At 59.7% G+C, this 13,064-nt stretch overlaps 1 long non-coding RNA gene across 1 annotated transcript; it reads right to left on the reverse strand.

The window, feature by feature from the left end:
- Positions 1 to 4,379: 4,379 nt before the first annotated feature.
- On the reverse strand, positions 4,380 to 8,597 carry LOC129210084 (uncharacterized). Its single transcript, XR_008578298.1, has 3 exons — positions 8,443 to 8,597; positions 6,578 to 7,974; positions 4,380 to 4,796 (listed from the first exon to the last, which is right to left on the reverse strand). It is a non-coding gene; the product is annotated as an uncharacterized LOC129210084 (long non-coding RNA).
- Positions 8,598 to 13,064: the final 4,467 nt, after the last annotated feature.

A 13,064-nucleotide genomic window follows, 5' to 3' on the forward strand; every position in this document is an offset into this window, starting at 1 on the left:
ACGCAGCCGCCGCCGTTAAAGCGGGGCACTGTCCCCAGCCAGCACCCTCATCTCCCATGGAGAAGATAATTAGAAAAGCAATTATTTAAACTGCTTGGAGACCTTCCAGCTCGCATACCTATCTCCGGAGAAGAGCGAAGGTGAAGGAATGTTTCCAGAAAACAAATTTACACGCTTCGCATACCCAAGGGACGAAGAAGGGCTTTGCCTGGTGACTGACGCTTGCGGAGCCCGATTCACGCAAGCCGCACGAACGGGGGCCAGCGGCGTTACTTTAACCTCAGCCTGCAAAGGGCTGGGTGACGGTACGTGTCAGACTTTCACTGGGGCGTGCGAATACGCCGGAAATATAGGTAAGATCCCCCAGAGTGTACTTCTTTTCATGTTTCTAGCGTTAGCACTGCAGTCAGCACATTGCAACCTACCCTTGAGAAGTGTGTGGTTTTGTGCTGTCTTGTCTTTGCATTTCTGGGATTGCTCAGTCATGTGGAGCTGGACTTTATTTTACTGGAAAAAGACTCATTAACTTCAGTGAACGGCTTACGAATCTAGCCCAGCTTTATTTTGGTTTATTGTGAGGCAAATTCGGTGCTGATCAGCCCGTGTATGGTCACAAATACTTAAGGGGCTGCACAGCAAGTCCATCTAGAACCTGCTCCAGTGATTTTAGCTGAAATCAAGTCAGTCTCTAGAGAGGGCAGTGGAGAGCTCGTGCAGAAGACAGTTTAAATTTCCTTGCACCATCGTAACAGAAAAGTGTCAAAGTTCCTCGAAATCTTAAATTGTCCCTTACCCCCATCAGACTGCTGTGGGAATTTATAGTTGTTTCCCCTGGTTTGCAGCCTCTTTCCTCCGACCCAGGCTGGCACAGAACTGAAGAAAAGGGGAAGGACTGCCGAGGCGGGTGGAAGAGCTGCTGTTTCTCGCCGTGGGGTGAGCCGGCCCCCTCCGTCCCTGCCGAAGGCCCTTTGGCTCGGTTCTTCTCGGGGCCCTGGAGAGGAGCGTCGCTCATGCGGGGTATTAATGGTACGAAAATACTTGAAATCTTATAAATATTTTATTCAAACGCGTGGGTCATTTTAGCTGTTTGTTGGCGTCAAGCTAAGCTGCGTATGGGGTTTGGAGGTCTGTGGCAAAGCCCCTGTTAGACTGCTCCCCCGGGGTCCCCTCCCTCCAGCGGCGCTGCTGGCGGCTCGGAGCAAAGGGAAGCACATCGCCCCGGCGAAGGGAGCAGGAAGGCCGAATGCAGGCTGGGGTTTCACATCTGTCGACAAAAGGTTCCCCCAGCCCGGAGGGTCTGAAGCTGGGAAGGTCCCGTCTGACGCATGCAGCCGTAATTCCAGCCGGTGCTCCCTCGCGGGCGGGAACAATGGGGACACTGAGGCTCAACAACCCACCGGCAGGTTTCAAGCACCGTTTGCTGCTCTGGTTTGCAGTCTCATCTATTTTAACATCGGTCTTCTCAGCCAAACGAGGTGACAAAGAGACTCAGATTGGCCAACAGGATTAGGCTTCTCGTAGGGGTGTGTGAGCAGTTTGTCAAACAAAAAAAAGATGTTCAACATTCAAACTGGAGAACGTGCAAAGAGGTGAGCCCACGCCCGTTTACCTTCATAAGCGCTGCATTTATAGGCAGGTACTTGGAACTTTCCGACCACTAAGGCAAGACCACGGTTGAGAGAAGCCAAAGCTACGGGATGGACACAGTTGCAGATCATGGAGCTGGCAAGGGGATTTAGGGGAGGCTCCCCTTCCCCGTCGTGCAAGTGAATGCTTGCGTAAGGATGCGACACGCACACAGAGCTTTGTCTCATTCACACGAGCACTGCCGCCGCTTTTCATGCATGCCTCGGTCTGTGCTGCAAAATCCTGTGAGTTTGACAGGAATTGGTCATTTTGGCGCAGGTCCAACAATATCCCAACAAAGAGGACAAAGCAAGAAGAACTCGAGGACTTGGTGAGCAGCTGGTGGAAACCATTGCAATTCCACTGGCTTCCACTGAGTTACCCAGACTATACATACTGAGTCCTGGGAGGGGTTTCAGCACCGGGGACTATGGCCTGATGCCACCTTAGTGATACGTCTGCCGCTGTTTTGTTTTTAACCCAATAACAGATGAGCATGTTGGTTGCGGTGTGGGACCAAAATTTCTTCTGAAGTAAGTGAGCAACCATGAGCTTTAAAAGCAACTCCTGTAACCCTGTCTCCGAGCCCTCGTGAGCTGGAACCTCTCTCCTAAGAGGTCTAGCTGTTGGTCACAGCCACCAGGTACACGAATAAATGGTGTATTTTTGACCTGAGCTGTTATTTGGAGGATTTACGTAAATATAGAGAGAGGAATTTCAGCTGGTACGAGAGCAGTCGGCTGGAGGCAGAGCAGCACTGCTTCCTCACCCCGCGGAACCACAGAACACAACTCCTGTAGTAACTGTGCAGCCAGTGCTGGAGTTCGATGGTCCCGCTCGCTGCCCGCGGCGAGGGAGCGCTGCCCGGGGAGCGCGGGCACCTGCACCCGGCTGAGCCCTGCGCACAGCCAGCCGGCGGGGACCGGCCCGGGCTGGAGAGGAAGGAAGAGCAATCCTTCTTCATCCTCCCCTTCCACACTCATCAGTGCGAGTCACCAGCCGGGGGGTTTGCACGCACCGCCCTCCAGCTCTGACTCTCCCTCCCTGCTTCTCAAACCAGTAAACGTCTGCCAGGCTGTCGCACTCGTCAGGTCTAAACTGAACGTTTGGAGCTGCTGCCATTAAAGAGGGGGGGTTGTCATTTGAACGGGAGCAAAGTTTTGGCGAGGGTGTCCCGTACAGCGCAAACAGCCACAGAGAGCAGGAACCCCAAAGAGGACGGGTCCCTGCAGGGCTGGAGCCAGGGAAGACCCCGGGCGCGTGGCCTCGGTGGGGCAGAGCGGGGAACGCCACGCTGCCGAGCCCGGGACAGGCAGAGCCCTCGCAGGGCTGGAGCGGCCAGCACCAAGGGAAGGGAAGGGAAGGGAAGGGAAGGGAAGGGAAGGGAAGGGAAGGGAAGGGAAGGGAAGGGAAGGGAAGGGAAGGGAAGGGAAGGGAAGGGAAGGGAAGGGAAGGGAAGGGAAGGGAAGGGAAGGGAAGGGCTGAGGTGGGCACCAGCCGCCTGCCCTCCCCAGCTGGCACCCGCTTCTCTCCCTGCGGCCCCTCCAAGGCACTGGCACGTGCTCACACTTTGCTCCTCGGCGCAGCGCCAGCAGCGGCTGCCCCTGTCTGCGCTAGCCCAGAGATCAGAGCTGCCACCGGGACACGGGACACACCGATGAAAAGCTCTTTTCCACCCAAAGACAAGCAAGGGTTCGCATCCCCCTGAAGGAGCGGCCCAAGCAGGCAGGGCTGCAGGCAGGGGGCTGCAGGCAGGGGGCTGCAGGCAGGGCTGCGGGCAGGGCTGCGGGCAGGGGGCTGCGGGCAGGGCTGCGGGCAAGGGGCTGCGGGCAGGGCTGCAGGCAGGGCTGTGGGGCCGTGCCGGGGGGAGCAGCCTACGGCACGGGGTGGTGCAGATGCGGGAGGGAGCAGGATGGCTCCAGGCAGAGCGCCTGCCAAGTCGCTGCTCCTGTGGCAGTTCAAACTCAGTACCACCTTCTCCTCCGGGCCCCAAAGCGGCTCAGTATGAAGAGCAACGTGCTTGTGTTCACCTTGACGAGCAATAATTATAACTGCGTGCTTCATCTCAAATCGTTTCTGCTTCCTACCCAAAAGCACCACAGAACGGCTGGAGAGAGGCGTTGGGATAAAAATCTCTCGCGATGTTACCCGTACCTCGCTTTCTCACATCCTCCCTGCATCAGCCTTTCCCCCGCGCTCCTCTCCCCAGCCGCCGGCCGCTGCGGAGCGGGGCAGAGCGGGACGGATGGGTGCGGGCACAGAGCCCGGCCGCCGTGCTGCCCGGGGCGGGCATCCGCAAGGGGCCGAAACGCTGCGAATGGCAACGCGTGAAGAAAAACACCCTGCTTTTAACCACCAACCTGGGCACAAAGGAAAGTTTGTACCTACTGCTGTACGTAAAATATCTCCAAGGCAACAGTGCGCAGCAGAAGCAGCTGCGTTATATTCCGCGATACCGGTCGGATGGGCTCGCGGCGGTGTGGGTGACCGGCAGGATGCTCTCAGGCAGGTCAGCACTAACAGCCTGCTGAATATTTTCAGCACTCCAATGTTACGGAGTGTCTTTCTGTTTATTTTATACATCTCTGCCTTTCCCAAACTTAGGCTGGGTGTGGACTTGGTTTTAGATTCAGTTATATTTAAAAACGAAAGCAGCAAACCCCCACAAAACCAGCTGCTGCTCTTCATTCAGAGCTGGAAGTTGATGAATCAAAAACGAAAGTCCAGTTTTAAACAATATTCAACGCTTTGTACTCAAGAGCATAATCTGTTTAGTTTAACAGAAAGATAATTACAGTAATTTGATTACAGCTTATGAACACCTATCAGGAGAACAATAATGTGCTAGTTTTAGGTCTCTCTGGGCTACCACACAGACCTGTTTTAAGATCCAGCAACTGCAGGTTGAAGCTCTGTCATGGCAAACGTGAAGAGCCAGGATAATCACAGTTTGGAACCGTTTCCTGAAAACTGGAAGGAGCCTCCTGCCCCTCGTGGGCTTTTTAAAACAAGATAGTGTTTTCCTAGTCGAGATGCTGCAGCCAGGCAGGAATGCGGCTGGGGGAGTGCTGCAGTTTATAGCACGGGGAAGGTCATATTGGAAAATTACAGTGATTTCTTCTGGGTTTGGATTCTTTGAATGTAGACTGTAAGGCTGCAGCAAGTAGAGCCTGTGAAATGCAGAAGAGAATACCTGAGACATCATAGGAAAAATAAACCAAGTAATCATTGAAAATACAATGTCCCATGCTATTTATTGTAGAGATAAGCCATTTAACAACTCGCATCCTGCATCTTGTGCAAGACGTAATAACTCCTTGGTCAGGAAGGTGTGTTACCATCACCGCTGAGAGGAGGCATGGCTGAATTAGCAGCAGATGCTCGGGGGACTGAGCCATCGGGGGAAAAGAGTTCCCACATTCAGACCCGAGGGGTGAAAAGGCTTCACCCCCCCGACCTGCAGAGACGCAGCAGCTCTCCCGCACCCCGAGGTGTCACAGCTGCCCCCGGTCCCTGCTGCATCCTGGTGACCCCCAGGGCCAGGGGATGGGCAATGACCAGGGTGGGACGGGCGATGGCCAGGCTGGGACGGGCGATGGCCGGGCTGGGACGGGCGATGGCCGGGCTGGGATGGGCGATGGCCGGGCTGGGACGGGCGATGGCTGGGCTGGGATGGGCGATGGCCGGGCTGGGACGGGCGATGGCCGGGCTGGGATGGGCGATGGCCGGGCTGGGACGGGCGATGGCTGGGCTGGGATGGGCGATGGCCAGGGTGGGACGGGCGATGGCCAGGCTGGGATGGGCGATGGCTGGGCTGGGATGGGCGATGGCCAGGGTGGGATGGGCGATGGCCGGGCTGGGACGGGCGATGGCTGGGCTGGGATGGGCGATGACCAGGGTGGGACGGGCGATGGCCGGGCTGGGACGGGCGATGGCCGGGCTGGGATGGGCGATGGCCAGGGCGGATGGGCGATGGCCGGGCTGGGACGGGCGATGGCTGGGCTGGGATGGGCGATGACCAGGGTGGGACGGGCGATGGCCAGGCTGGGACGGGCGATGGCCGGGCTGGGACGGGCGATGGCCGGGCTGGGACGGGTGATGGCCGGGCTGGGACGGGTGATGGCCAGGGTGGGACGGGCGATGGCCAGGGCGGATGGGAGATGGCTGGGCTGGGATGGGCGATGGCCAGGCTGGACGGGGGATGGCCAGGCTGGGACGGGCGATGGCCAGGGTGGGATGGGCGATGGCCAGGGTGGACGGGCGATGGCCGGGCTGGGACGGGCGATGGCCAGGGCGGATGGGCGATGGCCAGGCTGGGACGGGCGATGGCCAGGGTGGGATGGGCGATGGCCAGGGCGGATGGGAGATGGCCGGGCTGGGATGGGCGATGGCCAGGGCGGATGGGCGATGGCCGGGCTGGGACGGGCGATGGCTGGGCTGGGACGGGCGATGGCCAGGGTGGACGGGCGATGGCCAGGCTGGGACGGGCGATGGCCAGGGTGGGATGGGCGATGGCCAGGGTGGACGGGCGATGGCCGGGGTGGGATGGGCGATGGCCGGGCTGGGATGGGCGATGGCCGGGCTGGGACGGGCGATGGCCAGGGTGGATGGATGATGGCCAGGGTGGGACGGGCGATGGCCGGGCTGGGATGGGCGATGGCCAGGGTGACCCGGCGCTTTGCACCTCCCCCAACCGCGCTGTGCTTGTCCCGCCGCGCGCAGGCCCCCCACGCGTGCACCCCCCCCCCCCCAACTCCCCCACACCCCCCCCGCTCCGGGCTTCCCCGTTTCCCTCCGCTTCCCGCTGGCGCCACCTGGTGCTGCCTGCGGCCGGGCACGGCCGGGGCCGGGGTACCGCGCTCCACGCGTGGCGCCGGGCAGCCGACACGGGCACGCAGGATCGAGCTGGTGCTACACGCGGTTTGGGGGGTGGGGGGGGTGAGAGCTATACCTTTAGCTATAGATTGCCTTGAGCACCCGCTGAGACCAGGAGAGGGAGCAGAGGCGACGATGCCTCGTCAGCGGGGACTTTGGCGAAGGCAATCCCGGGTCTGACCTCAGGTGACACGGGGGGAACTGTCCCACGGGGGCTGGGAGCAGCCGGGTCTCTCCAACGGCTTCAGAGGAACTTCAGAAGTTTGGGTATTTTTTCCTTAATACCTTCAAGCCAATGCACTTAACCCTGTGACGCTGACAGCGTCACAAACCATGTCACGCAAGGGAAGAGCACTTCTTTGGCGGCTTTTAGTGCTTCGGTGCTACAACGACCAAAATTACCGCCAGGCTGCTTGGCCTCGGCGGGGTTTGGATCAAGCAACAAGCGCAGCTTTGCACGGGGGTGGAGCTGGGGCTGAGGGCATGGTGGCCTGCGTCCTTACCCAGAGACATCCCCGCAGGGCTTTTCTGCCAGGGTTTCCAGGCCACGCGGAGAGGAAAATGAAAGGCAGCCCTCTCTCAGGAGGGCAGAGATCCTACTGACCGTTCACCCTTGGCCCCGTGCTGCGATTGCCACCGCGGTCTCAAGTAACGCTAATTGTCACGGCGGGTCCTGCGTCGTGCCCTGTCCTCGCTGGCAGGGATGTCTGCGGCGCTGCGGTCACCGGCCAGCACTGGGATGTCACCCCCGAGGCTGGGAGGGAGCGGAGCCAGGAAGTCGATGGACGCCGCATCCCGGGGCGGCAGCTGAGCGTCGCTGTGGCCATTGCCCCTGGCAGCACGAATGGGCACCGGTCAGCCTGTCGCTTCCACGGGCCACCCATCGGGTGGTGACAGCTTTGGGATTGGTGCGGTGACCTAGTCACAGCCCAGTGCGCTGCTTGCAGTTCTATTAATCAAGACTAGCCAGGGGGGACTTTAGGACAAAGACACAGAAAATAAAATGTCTTTCATGTAAAAGCAAAACAAAACCCCAAGCACAGCCCCTTGGCTTCCAGTCTGGCTTCTCCTTAATTGCATGGGACAATATGTGAGCTCATTTCTGTTCCGTTGTTTCCAAGGGGCACTTTAGCTCGGCCTTCATATGTTTCCTAAAGTCTTTTAGAAAATGTGTTCTTTATGGCTACTTAAATAATCCTGCACGCACAGGGCCTGTAATGCACGGTGCTCGCTGACCTTTACTGGAGAAACTTGGTGGGAGAGGATGACATTTCAGCCCACGAACAGACCGGATCACTCGGCTCCTCGCAGCGCAGCCTGGGCTGAGGATCTGCTGTGCCCGTGTGCGCAGGCACCGGTCCCTGCCCGCCTCCCAGCACCCTGCGTGGGGCTGCCGGCTGCCCTCCGGAGACGGTGCCAGGAAGTGGGTTTCGGCTTCGGTGGTGAGAGATGGAGGGCTCTGCATAATTAATGCTGAGGGAGTACGTTAATTGTCTGGCAAACACTCTGTAGAGGTGGGTTATTTTGTGTGAGCAGCACGGTGCAGCTGAGGCTCCCACGGGGGATCCAACGGGACGCGGTGCGGTGCCCGCCGGCCGCCTGGGCGGCCTCTCCTGGGGGAGCAGGGCTGGGCCAAGGGGCAGCAGAGCAGGCAGGGTGCAGGCAGGGCAGGGCAGGATGGCTTGGCTCCCGCGGGGCGTGCAGGACCATGGGGACACGGCAGCCGGCGGGGTCAGCACCGCGCAGCTGGTAGCACAACGCCGAACCCCCAGACCGGGGACCAGGACCTGGGACCTCCTTGCAAATGCCAAGGGTCTCACGGACCTGCCTGCACCTCCCCGCACCGTCCATGCGCTGCCCACGTGGAGACAGGCATCCCTCCAGACCTGCTCCTGCCGAGCGCATCTCCCCCATCAACGCTGCGCCGCGTTGCCAGCTTACCTGTGAGCACTGCCCTTTCTGTCACGTGTCTTTCCAGGATGTGACAAGCAACAGTTTGGGTGTTCAGGGTTTTTTATCTCATCTTCTTCCGCCCCACCGCACCATGTTTGCAGCTTTCTCAAAGCTCGGCCACATGCTGCTTTGCTGTGGCTCTTCGCCAAACGTTACTCACCACCCGGTACAAGATTTATATATTTAGCCAGTGCAGAGACAATATCACCAACTTAAAATAGGCATAAATGAGCCTGCAGCTATTGCTAATGGCACCTGAGCGTAGCAGAGGGGCCGTGGCCGTGGTTAGTCGTGGGGCAGGACAGCGTCGGAGGGTTACTTGTCACCATGGAGCGGTGCAAGGCCAGCACCAAAGCCATTCTACCCTCGCACATCCCAGCTTGCGCTCAGCCTTCCCGGGCGCTGAGCCTGCATCTCTGCCCAGCGCTGGCCCTGAAGGGGCTCTGCATGGCAGCCCATCGCCGAATGTAACCCCGTCCTCCTGCGTGCTCCCCGCCGCTCCCGCCCGGCTCCCTGGGCCCGGCTGAGCCGTTGGTGGTGCCGAGCAGTAACCATGGAGATGCCTGCGGCTCTGGGGTCCGTCCTTCCGAGGAGCTGCAGAGGAAGAGGAAGGCTGCTTTGCAGAAAAGCAAACTATTACTTGCAATTGTCCCCTGCTTGTTCTTCCTACATGTTGCTGAGCACCAGCGCCGGTGCTGGGCTAACCCCGGGTCTGCAGGCGCCGGCTGCTCTGCCAGCACAAACCCGGTGGTGTCCGGCAGCCGAGCTGCGGAGCTGGCACTCGCCTCCGGGATGGGGACTGCTACCGGGGCTGTGCGGGTGACAAACTCGCCTCTGCTGTGTTCCCCCCTGCCCGGGGCAGCTCTGCCCGGTTCCACAAGCAGCGAGCGGGAGTCGGCGGCGGGGGGAAAGACGAGGGGTCTGGGGGCTGCTCAGGGAGGGGAAACAGCCGAGTCCAGCGAGAGCTCGTTCACAGGCACTGCATGTGCTTGTGGTTTCCAGAAAGGGGTGAATCTCTTAAAACAGGTTTCACAGCAATTACCCATGCTTGGAAAGAGTTTTGTTACGGGTTTTTACACCCCAACCCGCACTGCCCCCACGCAAAGGCGCTTTAACGAGGCGGCTGGTCTCAGGGATTGCATCCAGCTCTCCAGTACCACGATACTAAACACGTGATATCTAACTACAGCGGCTCCAGAAGGAGAATTAACAAGCATGTGCTTTGCTAAACGCAGCTAAAATCTGGGTCAGGATGAGACCAGCCCCCTGGCCCAGTGAGAGATGCTGTCGTTCCCCACCCAGCCTTTGGTGAAGAGCTAACGCTTCCGTGAAGTGCCCAAGGTGTTACCTGACCTGCTCCTGATAGCTGCGAAGTACCAGGGGACAAGTGGCACTTGCGAAAGGCGTGTTGCTCTCGCAAATCACACCTTGCAGAGACAGATCAGCGAGCTCTGCAAAACGTGGGCCCCTTTACAACCAGTGACCCCAGTGGCGGCAGGCAGCCTGCGTGCGGTGGGCAGAGACACCCAGGCACCTGCGGCACCTGGAAGCCGGGGTCCAGCCGGCGCATTGCCACGTCTCCGGGGAATAAACCCTCCTGTGCTAAACGGTGCTTTCTGGCCTGTTTCTGAACTGACCTGCGATACGTTATTTAGGGGCTGACATTAAAAGGCCACCGTTCTTGTAGTGGGATTAGGACACTGTTAAGCTCCAGAGGAAAAATACATCGTCTTTCCAGAAATAAAACACTTCATGATTTCAATGCGACTTCTTGTTACCGACACGTTTGACCAGAGTGTAATGTTGGAGCATTCCTCCTCTAACCTGCTGGGGTTATTGGACGACTGCTTTGTTTACCCTCCTTCCGTCCCAATACATTTGCTTTCGCATCCCAATCGCCGTTTGCCGAGCACGCTGCTAGAGCTCTAATTTACATTTTACCAAAACATCACGACTCCTTTCTTAGCCTCTTTACACCCACCCTTTTTGCTCCAGTCCCGAGTGGTGGTGTTCAGCGTGTCTGGTGTGATGGCAGGGTTACGCTCTCACTATGAGAGCAGTATATAAGCACTTTTAATTTTGGCGCTCCCCTGTCACTTGGACACACATTTTCTGTCCCTTCCCTTTCTGGTCCGGTCGCGTTATCCCCAGCACACCAAGGCTTTCTCCTCTCTGCTGCCGGGGAAGCCGGTGCCCACAGCCCCTGCCAGGTCCCCGTGCTCTCGTGCCCTGGAGAACCATCCCGGTGCTCCCCTACGCGGGGCTCTCACCGTGCAGGAGAGCATCCTCCAGACAGGGCACCGCGCTTCCCAGGTCTCGGACAGCGATGCCGTGGTCAAATTAGGCATGCGGCAGTAATTGCCGTCTCAAATGAGAGAGAACACCTCGCCTTGCCCCCGTAGGCCTGGCGGGGAAGGGCAGAGATGGCCCTCGTCCCCTCTTCCCGGAGCCAGCAACATCCACCCTGTGGCACCCGGCCCTGGGAACGTGACCGGCCCCCGGGGCGGCGAGGGGGCATCTCAGCTCAGGGGCTGCACTGACAGGGGCACTTAATCCGAAACTCCCCTTTGTGGACGTACCTTCACGTATGAAGACTTAGGAATCCCAGTTCCGGAAGGACGAAGGCTTTCCCCACTAGCCGTCTGTCCATCACACCTTCAGGGTACAATCCCAGCTAACCGTGTGTGACTTTTCCCATCCGCAGTTTTACTCTAGCCCTATGGAAAATAAAAGTATCCCTTGGGAAACCGCTGGTGCCGTGTCCCAGGCACTGCTCCACCCAGCTTCCCACACAGCCCAGCACCTCGTGGTGATTTCTCCTGGGGGTCCAACGAGCTGAAGGCAGGGCAGCATGGCCAGAGGGCTGGCACGCTCCCCACAGCGGCCGGGGCGGGTGGGCACCCTACCCCTGAGCGTATTTGCAGTAGTTGGTAGCCATCATCCATGGTTCGAGGGTCAGAGGTGGCAGGAGAAGGCTCGGTCCCCAGCACAGGTCTGCGGGTACGGCCCTCTCGGGACGTCGCGATGCACCTGGACCTCGAGCATGTCTCCAAGCCCCAGTATGCCGAAATAAACGGCAGACTTGTGATACAAGTGCAACTGGCAGAAAGCAGCCACTTTCTGGCTGTAAGCACAAACCAACTTTCTACATCAACAGCAGGTTTTTCCCTCACTGACTTTGGCAAGCCTGCTGACTTCGGAATCGCTGCAGCATGCTGTGAACAACGCATGCAATGAAAAAGTGTCCCCTGGCCCCGCACGGCCGGACTGCAGCAGTGCATCGCGTGTCAGGCCCTGCCGGGGTCGGGGGGGAGGTTTTGCTCCTTCTGTCGGTCACAGCGTGCACAGCCTGATTTTTTTTTAAATTACAAGAAAGCTGCTTTTGGCCAGGCTGGGGGCTGCAGCCCGGGTCCGATCCTGCTGGGCGGCGTGGGCAGGTTGGCAGCAGTCTGTCCTGCCGTGAGAGCGCCTGGAGAGGCTGCGGGAAGGTGAGCTTAAATGGGATCAGCCCTGGACAGCCAGACTGGGGGAGCATAAAAGTAGTTTAAAGTTTTATTTTTCCCCCACGCGCTCCTTCTGCAGGCGCTGGAAGGGGAAGATGGAGCCTGGGCTGCAGGCAGGGCAGGCAGGGCAGGCAGGGCAGGCAGCAGGGGGTCACCCTGTGCCCTCTGGCCGCACAGGCAGCAGGCGAGGGGCAGATCCAGCCGGTGCCGTCGGCGAGGTTCGGCACGGCCAAGTGCGGCTCTGGCGCAGGAGCCCGAGCCCCGGCTGGCGGCAGCCCGGCAAGAGGGGGCTGAGGCTGCCGCAGCGCGGGGGCTGAACGGGAGCCAGAAATGCAGTGTTACTGCAAGAAAAGCAGCCGTGGGAGCGTGGTATCCCTCGGATAACATTTTTTCCCCGTCTACCGTGCAATAATAAATGTTAGCTGAAGGGCGGCTGGAGCCCGAAGCGCGGCCGTGGGCGCTGTGCCCGGGAAGATGCAAACTGGCTGCCGGGAGCCTGGGGGGCGAAGTGAGAGTGAGAAGGAGTGCGGAAAAGCTGCCTTGGGGAGCGGTGCTGGGAGAAGCCGAGCTGGGGAGGGAAGGGGCGGCTGAAGGCAGAGCTGATAAAAGGCTGCCTGGAAGGGAGCAGCCGCCCCAGCCCGCGGGGAAGCGCTGAGCAGCCGGGGCCTGGCGGAGGGGTTTGCTCCGTCACTGCAGGGCCGGGGTCCCCCTCCTCGACCCCGCTGGCTCCAGCGACGCGGGGGCTGCCCGCGTGGACACGGGGCCCTCGCCCGGCAGATGCCGTGGGGTCCGGTGTGGGGCTGAGCTGCTCCCTGCTGCAGGCAGAGCGGGGCCGGAGCTGCTCTGCTCCCCACAGCAGCACTGCTGCTCCCAGTGCTCCCAGTGCTCCCGGTGCTCCCAGTGCTCCCAATGCTCCCAGTGCTCCCAATGCTCCCAGTGCTCCCAATGCTCCCAGTGCTCCCGGTGCTCCTGGTGCTCCCGGTGCTCCCGGTGCTCCCGGTGCTCCCAATGCTCCCAATGCTCCCAATGCTCCCAGTGCTCCCGGTGCTCCCAGTGCTCCCAATGCTCCCGGTGCTCCCGGTGCTCCCGGTGCTCCCAATGCTCCCA

Source organism: Grus americana, chromosome 9 (genome assembly GCF_028858705.1).
Source record: "Grus americana isolate bGruAme1 chromosome 9, bGruAme1.mat, whole genome shotgun sequence".
In the NCBI taxonomy this organism is placed as follows: domain Eukaryota; kingdom Metazoa; phylum Chordata; class Aves; order Gruiformes; family Gruidae; genus Grus; species Grus americana.